Raw genomic sequence first — 14,849 nt, forward strand, 5'->3', positions numbered from 1 at the left:
TAAAATCCACTGTTAATCAGACGTGATTGTGGCAGTACCTGGCGAGCGGTGCAAAGGAGGACTGCTCAGCGCTGGGCCACATTCCTGCTGCAGTTTAAACAAGATTTCTGACAAGAGAGCTTTGTTGTGCTGAACTGCTCACCATCTTATCTGCATCTCTGACAATGGCCAACAACCGAGCAGATGTCCGAGCTGTACACATCTGTAGTGCCCTTATATTGCTTCAGATGTGCACCACCCCTCACCCCCCACCCCCCACCCCCTAACCCCATCCTGATCCAATACGTGCACATGCACACAAAGAGCTGCTTCACCAAGGTCATTCCCCATTTTGCTTTCACGCATTAGAAACTAGCAAATTCTCTCATTAACTCTGTTGCCCCGGAACTAACTAACATAGAACACTACGGTCACGTTCATAAGTATTTGAACAGTGCCAATTCAAAACAATCAAGATCTGTTTGTAGTGTAGACTTTCAACTTTAATTTAAGGGGTTTTTTGACACCAAAGGTAATTGGTCAAACTAAATATGAGGATTGTTGTGAATAAAAATCAGTTTTACAATCAATGTTCTTCAGACAAGTCAGGGCGTGGGTACAGATAAATTGTACACTACCAAAATTTTTATACATCTTAATGGCTGATGTAACGAAGTCTCAAGTCCCTCTCATACAGGCGGCGTTTTTGTGGAGTTCAGAGGCACTTATACCACTTGCCACTATCCACCACAAATACACCACTACTTGCCACAAACAGGGATGGGTACGGAAATCCAGTATTAAATGGGCTAAATTATAAAAGATCGCTGGACTGATAAGCTCCGTTAATGGTACTGCTTTCAGTACTGGAGAAATTAAGAAAAATAAATTGATGCACTTTCGTTATTGCATTTTCCAGAAAAGAGCTTGCGCACTTTCACGCAGTCATCTCTTATGTGCCACAAACATGTCACGCACATGCACTCTGTCTGAGGTTGTTCAGAAACATCAAATACATCATAACATGGGGGGGGTGACAGGGACAAAGCTGATAAAGCACTGGCCAGAAAGCAGTAAACGATGCCCAGGTGTTATGCTACATTAAATGCCATCCACACGCAGCAGTCACACGCCAAGCACAGTAATCACATGCTGCGCGCACAGCACCACTATATCACGTCAATGGTTGCCACGAACATGCCACGCGAAGATCTTCTGTGTGAGAGGCGTTTAATACTTATTCAGTGACTTGGAAATGTTTGTGTATCCATCCGCTGACTTGTCTAAAAGAAAACTGGCTGTAAAAGTGATGATTTGCATCAACACTAATCTTTATATTGAGTTTGTCCAATAAATTAAGGCCTCAGAAAATAAAGGGACTGTATAAAAACGGCTGTAATGCATAAATGGTTAATTGCTATATATTAGTTGTTAAACCCCTTGAATTAAAGCTAAAACCCCACACTCGACACACATCTTGATTGTTTCATTTCACTTCTGCTGTGATGGCATGCAGAGGCAAAATTACAAAACTGTATCACTGCCCAAATTCAGTACTTAGAGAACTGATTGCTTTTCTCATTTGCACACATGTTCATTTTGATATGTTATTTTCACTCCCATTGACAAAATGTTCAGGCTCAGCAGCACAGAAAACATCTAAGCAACATAATGATGAATGACAAGAAGATAACTTTAGTTCTTCATTAAGCTAACACATGTTCTGTTATCAGCATACTGTCAGGGTAATCAGTGACCTAATTAGCCTAGTAAGTGTCTAAGAATACTTTAGAATGTAATTAACAAGTTAACACAAGGCAGCCGTCAGCTCATCCATTTTTATGAGCTCCCAACAGTGGTTTTTACAGACAAATTTTCAAGTTTATAGTCTGCTGTGTCAGCTCAGGAACTATTGGCACAATAATTATAAACATGGCGATTATAACTATTATCAGTGCAGCAAAGTGTCTCTTTCCTGCCCACTTGTAAGCAAAAGAAACCACACAGAGATGCAAAAACAACGCATTGTTCTCCTCTGGCATTCACATCCTGAGGACTCTGGCTGGGTTCAAATTGGGGACATCACCAGAAATATGAAGAGGAGTTCAAACTCACCACCATTTCAGTCATTCATTCATTCATTAACAATGGTTCTCACCCTTAATGGTTTGTGACCCTTTCGTAGAAAGCCTGATTGTGTTTCTCAGTTCAGACTACTTCATTCTGGCCTATACAATGAAACTATACTCTATTCTTTGAGGGCAAAAATTAGACATATAGAATCTTTAAATTTTCTTATTTCTCAAATCTTCCAAAATACATTCCAACACACTTGAAATACATCCCATAGTGCTTTGTGAACTTCGCAACCTTCATGCTGGACACTGCGTATATAAAAAAAATATTTTGTAGTGGATTATTTGTCATGTTTATATTGTAATAGCTTGGTAAAACAGTTGCATGTCCATCCCTTCTTGTGAGCAGCTGTAAAAGTATGTTTATGATAGATTTAACATCTTGTTATAATCGTTCAAATGAGCTGCGCTGTGATGCGGTGCACTGACGCAATCACTCGCATGCTCACACAGTATTTTTGAATTGTTTGCATAGGGTCGGGTATCGAGACCCGGTTCTTTTCAGGTATTGTTAAGAAATGATTAAATCCACCAACATCAATAGCCTTTTTGCTTAACAATTCCCATATCGGTCCTACCGAGCGGCCGTTGTTTTTGAGGGTGTTTGTCAAAAAAAAAAAAAAGATCATTTCTCTACGTTGATTGCAGACCCTGCAGCAGGTCAGTAATCAATCACTTCTGCAGCACAACTCCACTTTAAAGCTTGAACCAACAAACCAGTGCTTCGATCTGCTGCTTCATTGGTTCTTTGATTCGCTACTCTTCAGAAGCGGCAAGTCCACTTCTTAACCCCTCTCAAAGCCATTAAAATATGTCAATCATGAGTCACTTTTGTGCAGATTAAAGTCACTAACTGGGACTCTGGTCTTGTTGCAGTCAAGAAATGAGAATCGTCCTCCGTTCTGTTTGCACAGCTCCAAACGCTGCGCCTCTCTCTGCCAAGTCAAGTTAGAGTCCGGTCGGAATTAATAACTTCAAAGCGAATCGCTTTAAAATTACAACTCTTTCCAAACGTTGTAATACAGACAACAAACTACAACAGACTAAAATGTTTTTTTCCTCCCAAAATGAGACGTCCTGTATCCTTTATGAATTACATTGATCCTGATGTGCAGCATAGCCAGCTGCAAGAGCTCAGCTCAGAGCTATGGAGTGATATTCATGCCAATAATGTCTGAAAGGAAATGCTTTTTCACAAAAACTACAGATTTTGTTTTATAAATGTTGGAGCTCCATCCTCAATGTCCAACATTTCTAAGAGTGTAGAAACTAGTCTACTAGGAGCAAAATCGTGACTTGAACCTGCTCTTATTTTAGACTTTTTTGACATAAGAAGACACTTACATTGTTGTTTTGGTAAGGAGAAGAATTATAGTTAAAAATAGTAAACTTTAAAAAAAAAACGCGTCACGAAAATGAGGCGCTTTTCGTTGTGGGGCACAAAAAAAGTGTGAGACTAGGCAGTCTCTGACACACCTACAGTCTGTGGAAGAGAGACTATCCAGCTATCTACAAGGGCTGTCAATAAAGTAACAGTCCTTTTTATTTTTTTCAAAAACTATATGGATTTCATTCATATGTTTTTACGTCAGACATGCTTGAACCCTCGTGCGCATGCGTGAGTTTTTCCACGCCTGTCGGTGACGTCATTCGCCTGTGAGCACTCCTTGTGGGAGGAGTCGTCCAGCCCCTCGTCGGAATTCCTTTGTCTGAGAAGTTGCTGAGAGACTGGCGCGTTGTTTGATCAAAATTTTTTCTAAACCTGTGAGACACATCGAAGTGGACACGGTTCGAAAAATTAAGCTGGTTTTCAGTGAAAATTTTAACGGCTGATGAGAGATTTTGAGGTGAGACTGTCGCTTTAAGGACTTTTCATGGTGCGAGACGTCGCTCAGCGCTCTCAGGCGGCGTCATCAGCCTGTTCAAGCTGAAAACCTCCACATTTCAGGCTCTATTGATCCAGGACGTCGTGAGAGAACAGAGAAGTTTCAGAAGAAGTCGGTTTCAGCATTTTATCCGGATATTCCACTGTTAAAGGAGATTTTTTTAATGAAAGACGTGCGGACGGGTCCGCGCGTCGGGACGCAGCCGCTGCGACGCTCCGCCACAGGAAAAACACCTCTGTTGAAAGCCTTAAGGACAAGTTGGAACATGTCCTGCCTGTTAAACAATTTCTCATATACTCACTCCACTGAAGCCATCAAAAGCCGCCTGGAATTTACAAATGGTTATCAACACGGAGGTGTTTTTCCTGTGCCGCCGCACTGCGTCGGCTGCGTCCCGACGCGCGGATCCGTCCGCACGTCTTTCATTACAAAAATCTCCTTTAACAGTGGAATATCCGGATAAAATGCTGAAACCGACTTCTTCTGAAACTTCTGTTCTCTCACGACGTCCTGGATCAATAGAGCCTGAAATGTGGAGGTTTTCAGCTTGAAACAGGCTGATGACGCCGCCTGAGAGCGCTGCGCGACGTCTCGCACCGTGAAAAGTCCTTAAAGCGACAGAATCACCTCAAAATCTCTCATCAGCCGTTAAAATTTTCACTGAAAACCAGCTTTATTTTTCGAACCGTGTCCACTTCGATGTGTCTCACAGGTTTAGAAAAAATTTTGATCAAACAACGCACCAGTCTCTCAGCAACTTCTCAGACAAAGGAATTCCGACGAGGGGCTGGACGACTCCTCCCACAAGGAGTGCTCACAGGCGAATGACGTCACCGACAGGCGTGGAAAAACTCACGCATGCGCACGAGGGTTCAAGCATGTCTGACGTAAAAACATATGAATGAAATCCATATAGTTTTTGAAAAAAATAAAAAGGACCGTTACTTTATTGACAGCCCTCATATCTATGCTGCCAAGCAATTTGGCCCACTGTCGGGCCACAATACAATTTATAAAATGATGGCCCGCTCGAGCCCCTACATACACTCAACAAAAATATAAACGCAACACTTTTAGTTTTGCTCCCATTTTGTATGAGATGAACTCAAAGATCTAAAACTTTTTCCACATACACAAATTCACCATTTCCCTCAAATATTGTTCACAAACCTGTCTAAATCTGTGATAGTGAGCACTTCTCCTTTGCTGAGATAATCCATCCCACCTCACAGGTGTGCCATATCAAGATGCTGATTAGACACCATGATTAGTGCACAGGTGTGCCTTAGACTGCCCACAATAAAAGGCCACTCTGAAAGGTGCAGTTTTGTTTTATTGAGGGGGATACCAGTCAGTATCTGGTGTGACCACCATTTGCCTCATGCAGTGCAACACATCTCCTTCGCATAGAGTTGATCAGGTTGTCAATTGTGGCCTGTGGAATGTTGGTCCACTCCTCTTCAATGGCTGTGCGAAGTTGCTGGATATTGGCAGGAACTGGTACACGCTGTCGTATACGCCGGTCCAGAGCATCCCAAACATGCTCAATGGGTGACATGTCCGTGAGTATGCCGGTCATGCAAGAACTGGGACATTTTCAGCTTCCAAGAATTGTGTACAGATCCTTGCAACATGGGGCCGTGCATTATCCTGCTGCAACATGAGGTGATGTTCTTGGATGTATGGCACAACAATGGGCCTCAGGATCTCGTCACGGTGACAGTTTGTGCAGAAATTCTTTGGTTATGCAAACCGATTGTTTCAGCAGCTGTCCGAGTGGCTGGTCTCAGACGATCTTGGAGGTGAACATGCTGGATGTGGAGGTCCTGGGCTGGTGTGGTTACACGTGGTCTGCGGTTGTGAGGCTGGTTGGATGTACTGCCAAATTCTCTGAAACGCCTTTGGAGACGGCTTATGGTAGAGAAATGAACATTCAATACACGAGCAACAGCTCTGGTTGACATTCCTGCTGTCAGCATGCCAATTGCACACTCCCTCAAATCTTGCGACATCTGTGGCATTGTGCTGTGTGATAAAACTGCACCTTTCAGAGTGGCCTTTTATTGTGGGCAGTCTAAGGCACACCTGTGCACTAATCATGGTGTCTAATCAGCATCTTGATATGGCACACCTGTGAGGTGGGATGGATTATCTCAGCAAAGGAGAAGTGCTCACTATCACAGATTTAGACTGGTTTGTGAACAATATTTGAGGGAAATGGTGATATTGTGTATGAGGAAAAAGTTTTAGATCTTTGAGTTCATCTCATACAAAATGGGAGCAAAACCAAAAGTGTTGCGTTTATATTTTTGTTGAGTATATTACCAAAATTCTGTTTATTTTACCATTTTTTCCAGCAGCAAAATCAAATTTCTTCACATGTACATGTCGTCAAACTTCAGCAGTTTTTGCACAGGGGAGACCACTCGCCAAAAAACATGTCTGTTTTTGTCTCATGCACGCTCCACTGAGGAAACAAGATTAGCTGCCCAATCAATGGGTCAGAGTCCAACGATTTACCCAAACTGACAAGAAATATGAGTAAATTAAGTACTTTTTTATTCTTTGGTGCTTTCTTGTGGCATTTTGTAAATGTGGAAACGCGCTCCGACCCTATTAAATAAATCAAGCCCACCCCCTCTTCTTCTACCACCTTTACATGGCAGCCAGCATCCTTATTGTTGCATTGCTGCCACCATCTGCATCAGTCCCTTATAGCAGTACTAATCCTCTCGATAAATCCGGTGTCTTTCAAGTATTTAAAAAGCCAAGACTTCCTCCTCCCACTTGAACCTATGTCTGAAATACTTCCTACAGAAACTTCTTTTAGGCCTATTCTTCTAAGTTCTGAGAGAAGCTCTTGCCCCTTTCTCTGGAATATTTAATACAATACACGAGGACATCCCTAATCCCCAAAAGAATGTGTTAAACAAGGTCTTGCAGACTCCTGGATGAACCTGTTCCAATACTATTGATAGCTGGCCCAGAGTCAATTCAATGTGCATGGTATTTTATTAAATATATTTACGTAATATCATGGTGGGTGACGTTACTACCTGAGCATTCTTTAATCAAATCTATGATAGAAATGTACATGTTACCATTTTAGTTTCAATAAATGTTGTTGTGAGCTCATGACTTGGGTGCTGTTGTGATCTTAATTACCTGCTTGTCCAATATTTTGGAAACATGCCAAAAATGTGCCGCCTCAGGTGATAATTTCCAACCGCACCGCTATGCCAAAAATTTCTGGGGAGAACCCTGAATTACAAGGTTTGTGATTAATTAATGGAAATTAATTGTACAATTTCTCAAATCACAAGGCACATGCAATTAAAAATTAAATGCAAAAAAACAGTGAACAACCAAAAATAAATCATTCACTCTTATTAAGAACAATTACAGAAATATACAAACTGTGCAGTCTATAAACTTTGCACCTAAGGTTAGACCTCACTTGTGTTAAGTGCCTTGAGATAGCTTTGTTGTAATTTGGTGCTATATACATGTAATAAATTAAATTAAATTTCCAAAAATGGTGCATCATGAGCATGAATTATTTCTGCACTGCAAAGAGTATTTCCAAAAAAACTGATATCACCTCATTTAAGGTGGTGTTACAGTATGTGTGACATGGCAATTTTCACTTTACAAAGCAGGGCTTTTTGTGATTTTTTGGAATACAGCTACAATCCTAGGCCACTGAGGAAGTTTGTGTGTGGGGGGGGGAAGCTTTAATAATCTGATCTAAGATTAGCGTATCAGAGGAGTATTTGTGTTACATATGTCACAGAGGTCATAACAAGCTATGTCAGTCATAAATGATGCTTAAATCACAGTAATATATCTGTGAAAACATTATGAAATCAAACATTTCTACGTTATTTTAAACCTGTAAGAGCTCCATGCAACTGTGTTTAATTTACGAATGTTAAACCTACCCAGTGTTTCAGTGTAAATCGTGCACTGTAGTTTATACACAAATCGCCACATGTAAGATATATCAATGACAGTTATTTAAGCAAAATGCTTTGTAAAGAAAAGGATTTTGTTTGACTTACCTGTGGAGCTACAGGAAACATGAGCAAGGATGTTTTTTTATTCCTCATGTCTGAGAATACTGCTTTCAGATTCAGGCAAAGCAGAGGGTTGTGGATGTGCTAATAGTTGTTTGTTTTTTTCTATTAAAAACATACATGTTTGGCCTGGTGCTAATATTTTTTAAACACTGCAAAATGTGTCCCACAAAAGCTTTATTTACCAACTGAGTAAGTGACATTTAAACACAAGGGATCAAAGTGCGATTAGATTTTAATTTTAGTGCGTAAAGGGCAAATGCGTGAGCCTATAATGAGCACTCAAGATCTTGGATCCCTCCAATGGCACTGCATCAAGAGCCATCATTCATCAATAGGTGATATAATCACATGGGCAAGGGATTACTTTGAAAAAAACTTTGTCACTGCAATATGGAGTTACATTCACAGATGTCACAAAAAACTTTACTATACAACACAAGTGCCTTATGTTAACCCTGTCCAGAAGTGCCGTTGCGTTCTCTGAGCTCGAAGACATTTCAGTTGGACCATCACACAGTGGAAAGGTGTATTACAGTCAGACAAAAGACTATTTCAGATTTTTTGGAAGAAATGTACACTATGTGCCATGGACCAAAGATGAAAATTACCACCCAGATTGTTATCAACAACAAGACCAAAAGCCACAGTCTGAAAGTAGTGGGCCACATGTATCCTGAGATCTGCCAGTGACCACTGAGGGGATTCTGATAATAAATATGCACATAAAATTTTGCTTATACCCAAATACACTGTTTACACCTTTGCAGTTGGCAGTCGGGGCAATACCAATGGGCCAATTATGAGCTTGGGTAGTGTCTGGGTGTTATCCATCAAGCTTATCACTAGCTTATTTCCCAGTTTCTATTTCCCTTGTCAGCTAAGTGGGGAGTGCCCTGTGTGCCCGCATCAGGGTCCCCAAGTTGGTGCAAAGCTGCTGAAGTTGGTAGGTAAGCCAAGATGCTACTACTCTGGGTCCCACAGCACTGCAAGGGTATATTTGAAGATTATCAAAGTGATGCTGAAACTGAGTAATTCCAGATTTGAGGTAGATTTAATGACTGTGATTTTTTTCTTCTTTCATTGGTAAAAGAGATAGTGTCCCAAGAAAAACATAAATAAAAATTGGATTTTTCTGTTAAAATGTATGCATGCATGCATGTAGACTTGTCAGCTTTCTGTTTTGTTTTTAATCACTGATCAAGGTTTACAGGACTACGGTAGGATTTCTTGATTAATGAGTGCACCACTTAACATTCACTTTTGTATTTGAGGTGCCTCATTTTTTATTTCTTTGCACAATGCACATCACAATTCAAGGGTCTTGTTTGTTTGTTTTTTGGATGAGTACCACTAGACCTAAAAAAAAAATTAAAGTGCAAACACTGAACCATCTTCAAAGTATTGCAACCACATCAGTCCAAAAGCCAAATATATTCAATATTCAGTATAAATAACAGAGAACGGTCAGGTCAGAAAGCATGTGCTGGTGCTACACCGCATTACAGAACCGCCTGAGTTCTGGGTGGCAACCACTAAGGACACAGCCTGCCCAATCCCACCTACCAAAAGTACCCATCTATATGTTGCAGCCAGGTTAAACATATGCATCCCCTTAACCTTTTGCAGTTGCTATGGTCCTCAACAGGCAGAAATCTGTGTGTTGGATCATGCACAGAGAAACCAGGCCACATGGTCAAAATGTCCTACGTAACTGGCATTTTCTCACAATGCAACAGATACTCCTCATCTGTGTCTACCTAAGAAACTATTTCACACAGTCATTCCAACAGCATCCAAGAATCATCTGAAGAAGCACCAAAGACATCGAGTTATTGTTTTGGGTTGCTGGTTGGAGATAAATGTTCCCATTTCAGAAAATGGAATAAGTCAGTTACCCATTTTCAACTATATAAATAATTTATAAAAATCGGTTATAAAAACAGCTGATGATTGTTTTGTGCTGTGGGTTTCAGAGTGAAATGTCAACAGGCAGACATCCCCAAGCCAATTTTTTTTTATTTGCGGATCAGTTACAGAAAGTATTACAAAACGATAAAGGAACCAGTGCTCCATTCCAAAGACAGCTTCTGTAAAGCTACTTCCAGTTTAATAGTAATAATGATCATTAAAATCATGCAGAAACCTGTGGTCCAATCCAAAGTAAATCTTCTGTAAAGTTAATTTCAGCTTTATATATATATATATATATATATATATATATATATATATATATATACACACACATACATATATAAAAACTTAACGCACTTGGGGTCCGCCAAGTAAAGCTTCTGTAAAGTTAGTTACACCTGAAGAAAATAATATTCATAAAATTATATAAGCAAAAACCCTTCAGGACTCTGTGGTCAAGTTACCCCGATCTTTAAAAGTAAATAAACAAATAAATAAATAGATATTTATGAAGTGTGAGTGACGTGTTGCTCTGCTGTCATGTTTTTAAAGTAATGCACAGATTACAATCTTTCGCAACAGCGTGTTTCCTCAAATAAGGGGGACGGAAAAAAAAAAAAAAACAACTCGTGCATTCGGGCCAAGTGTGAGGTATTTAGAGAATTTATGAGCACGTAATGTGCTGGAAAGCGCAACACACGCACACACACACACACACACACACACACACACACACACACACACACACACACACACACACACACACACACACACACAACTCCCTCCACAAGGCATCGCCTGCTCTATTTTCTTTGAGGATCCAGCCGTGTCCAAAAAACAACCGAAGGTACGCAAACGTCAAGCTGATAAACACCAAAACGCAGCACATTTGACAGTTTGGGGAGGAGAAAAACAAAACATACCCCCAACTGCGCGCGGAAGACAAACGACCGCTGCTGCTGCTCATCTTCGTGGCGCAGCGAGATGGACACACATGGTCAGCTTTATCTGGACACACACACACACACACAGACAGGCGCGCACAAACAGTCCAACACCAAACTGAAATCATCCAGAAAAGCGCCGCCGTGTCTCCATTTCGCGCTTACCTGGATAAATGCTTGTCTTTAAGGATAAGTTAGGAGAAGCTGACTTTTTTTTCAGGCGCACGTCGGCGGCAGCATCATCGATTCGGGGAAGAAATGCAAAGATTTATTTCTTCTTTTTTTGTGGAGTGATTCCTCTTGTTCGCCCTGTTAATCCTCGGCGCGCAAAGAAAGTGGCTTCTTTCGCACAAGCGAAGAAGAGTGACAACCTACAGTGTCGAAAAAGCTCGAAACGCGCCCTTGTTTATTAAATTCAGACCGAGCGTAGACGCTGGGTCGTAGGTAAGTGTTTCTCTCCGCTTTATTTTACCTCTCTCTCTCTCTCTCTCTCTTTGGCTGTAGTCACTCAGAGGCTAACTCTTTTTTTTTTAATCAAGGCGGGTCTTGGCTCTGTTAAACCAATGGCACAAACCACGAAGAAGAACAAGCCCCCCGTTCCCTTCCCGCCGCCTTTCTCCATCACCACACACGCACGCACTTGCACACGCGCGCCTTCTGCTCGCATGTTAGCCAAAATAATGCCTACAAATGAGGTATGTCTCCGTCTATTTATTTATTTATTTATTTATATAGAGCCAAATTTTTCCAACACATAGCACTTTGCCCTGTTGGGGCCTACATACAGAGTTCCAGGTGAACTTGAGTTCCAAGAGTATGTGACGCTGTGGTGTTAGTGGTAGGGTATTGAACTTTTGCGCCAGCACCCCTGGATGTTAAACCTGTATGGCCTTTGGGTTATTTAAGGCATAAAGATAATGTTCTTTGGGACCACTATCGTTTTATTCCTTTGCATTTAAATAAGCGATTCATAATACACTCAACAAAAATATAAACGCAACACTTTTGGTTTTGCTCCCATTTTGTATGAGATGAACTCAAAGACATAAACTTTTTCCACATACACAATATCACCATTTCCCTCAAATATTGTTCACAAACCAGTCTAAATCTGTGATAGTGAGCACTTCTCCTTTGCTGAGATAATCCATCCCACCTCACAGGTGTGCCATATCAAGATGCTGATTAGACACCATGATTAGTGCACAGGTGTGCCTTAGACTGCCCACAATAAAAGGCCACTCTGAAAGGTGCAGTTTTATCACACAGCACAATGCCACAGATGTCGCAAGATTTGAGGGAGCGTGCAATTGGCATGCTGACAGCAGGAATGTCAACCAGAGCTGTTGCTCGTGTATTGAATGTTCATTTCTCTACCATAAGCCGTCTCCAAAGGTGTTTCAGAGAATTTGGCAGTACATCCAACCAGCCTCACAACCGTAGACCACGTGTAACCACACCAGCCCAGGACCTCCACATCCAGCATGTTCACCTCAAGATCGTCTGAGACCAGCCACTCGGACAGCTGCTGAAACAATTGGTTTGCATAACCAAAGAATTTCTGCACAAACTGTCAGAAACCGTCTCAGGGAAGCTCATCTGCATGCTCGTCGTCCTCATCGGGGTCTCGACCTGACTCCAGTTCATCGTCGTAACCGACTTGAGTGGGCAAATGCTCACATTCGCTAGCGTTTGGCACGTTGGAGAGGTGTTCTCTTCACGGATGAATCCCGGTTCACACTGTTCAGGGAAGATGGCAGACAGCGTGTGTGGCGTTGTGTGGGTGAGCGGTTTTCTGATGTCAGTGTTGTGGATCGAGTGGCCCATGGTGGCGGTGGGGTTATGGTATGGGCAGGCGTCTGTTATGGAAGAAGAACACAAGTGCATTTTATTGATGGCATTTTGAATGCACAGAGATACCGTGACGAGATCCTGAGGCCCATTGTTGTGCCATACATCCAAGAACACCTCATGTTGCAGCAGGATAATGCACGGCCCCATGTTGCAAGGATCTGTACACAATTCTTGGAAGCTGAAAATGTCCCAGTTCTTGCATGGCCGGCATACTCACCGGACATGTCACCCATTGAGCATGTTTGGGATGCTCTGGACCGGCGTATACGACAGTGTGTACCAGTTCCTGCCAATATCCAGCAACTTCGCACAGCCATTGAAGAGGAGTGGACCAACATTCCACAGGCCACAATTGACAACCTGATCAACTCTATGCGAAGGAGATGTGTTGCACTGCATGAGGCAAGTGGTGGTCACACCAGATACTGACTGGTATCCCCCCCCCCCCCCCCCCCAATAAAACAAAACTGCACCTTTCAGAGTGGCCTTTTATTGTGGGCAGTCTAAGGCACACCTGTGCACTAATCATGGTGTCTAATCAGCATCTTGATACGGCACACCTGTGAGGTGGGATGGATTATCTCAGCAAAGGAGAAGTGCTCACTATCACAGATTTAGACTGGTTTGTGAACAATATTTGAGGGAAATGGTGATATTGTGTATGTGGAAAAAGTTTTAGATCTTTGAGTTCATCTCATACAAAATGGGAGCAAAACCAAAAGTGTTGCATTTATATTTTTGTTGAGTGTATGTTGCTAATATGGTGAAAATTTGCGCTCTCTGCAAACAGTCTAGGATTTCGATCCCTGATGGGTAGAAATGCAAGTGATCAGACACCATGACCTACATCGTCCATGTCAGGGCTTCCCCTCGAGCTGTGCGAGTATACTGGGAAGGCAATTTTTGTTTGTTCATTTTTGTTTTCCCATGATACGTTATGAACTGTGTTGCATTTTCGTGACACTGTCAACCATTGATCACTATTTTTAACCCTAACCCCACCATCACGAACATGTGCTTAGTTTTGTGGTGGTATCACAAACTACTATATTAAATCACTATCTATCAGTCTATCAGTCTATCTAGCTATCTATATATATATATATATATATATATATAATCATTTTTGGCATGTGATTGGGTTTGGCAAGGAGACATTGACTGCCATTCAGAATAACAAAAGGCAGTATGACATCCGGTTGCTTGCTCAAACAAAATAAATCAAGATGGCGGAAAATGCTCAATAACAGCTTATTTCTGTGTATATATAATATGTTTCTCATACATTTTTTAAAGTTAGCAAGAAATTAACACTTCTAAAGCCCTGGTCACACCGAATAATGAACGATGAATAATGAGCCAGGAAGTGCGTTTTTGGTACAAGTGGAGTTATTCAAGAAACATGGGACAATAGCGGCTCTTGAGGCAGATTATTTGGCTAATGAGGCTCATCTTTAAGTGTGGCACTAATTTCAAGAAGGTTAAAATTTACCAAAAATAGCGTGGAGTGTGTACGAGGTACTATGAGGACAAACGAGGACATTAGAGGCATGTTAGTGGTGAGTATGAGGCTGTTAGAAGCCCATTATCCGAGTACCTGGCGGTTACGAGGACAGGACAGTCTACATGCAACAGAGCAGGTTCCACTCTGAGAAAGCACTTGTAGCCTTTTTTAACATCTGTTTCCTGCAATTCCTTCAGAAGAACATCATACATGTGGCTCATTATTCGAATAATCACTGAAATTTCTGACAAATCCATACGTGGCTCATTATTCATTCATGGCTTTATTATTCGGTGTGACCTGATCTTAGATCTAAAAATGCTGTCTTGGTAACCAGGTAACACCTCTGAAGTGAGCACACATCAAGGTCACAAGTAATCTCAAAGCCTCACACATGTGCACGCCCTTTCTCTTGCAGTTTGTCTGCACGATGGCATTATAAGGAAAAAACAATATTCGCCATGGAATCTACCCCCCTGATAAATATGTTCTGTTCAGTAAAATGAGCTGTAATTTTGCAACATGTTACAAAAATTTCAATTCAATTTCAATTTCAA

The 14,849-nt window shown here is 41.5% G+C and overlaps 1 protein-coding gene across 1 annotated transcript in view; it reads right to left on the reverse strand.

Moving 5' to 3' along the window:
- Positions 1–11,443, reverse strand: part of ctbp2l (C-terminal binding protein 2, like) — a 312,102-nt gene extending 300,659 nt beyond the window's left edge. Inside the window, exon 1 of the mRNA XM_034193702.1 lies at positions 11,100–11,443. The gene's annotated coding sequence lies outside the window, so the exon portion shown is untranslated. The remainder of the gene's footprint in view (positions 1–11,099) is intronic.
- Positions 11,444–14,849: the final 3,406 nt, after the last annotated feature.

Source organism: Thalassophryne amazonica, chromosome 18, assembly GCF_902500255.1.
Source record: "Thalassophryne amazonica chromosome 18, fThaAma1.1, whole genome shotgun sequence".
NCBI classification, from domain to species: Eukaryota; Metazoa; Chordata; class Actinopteri; order Batrachoidiformes; family Batrachoididae; genus Thalassophryne; species Thalassophryne amazonica.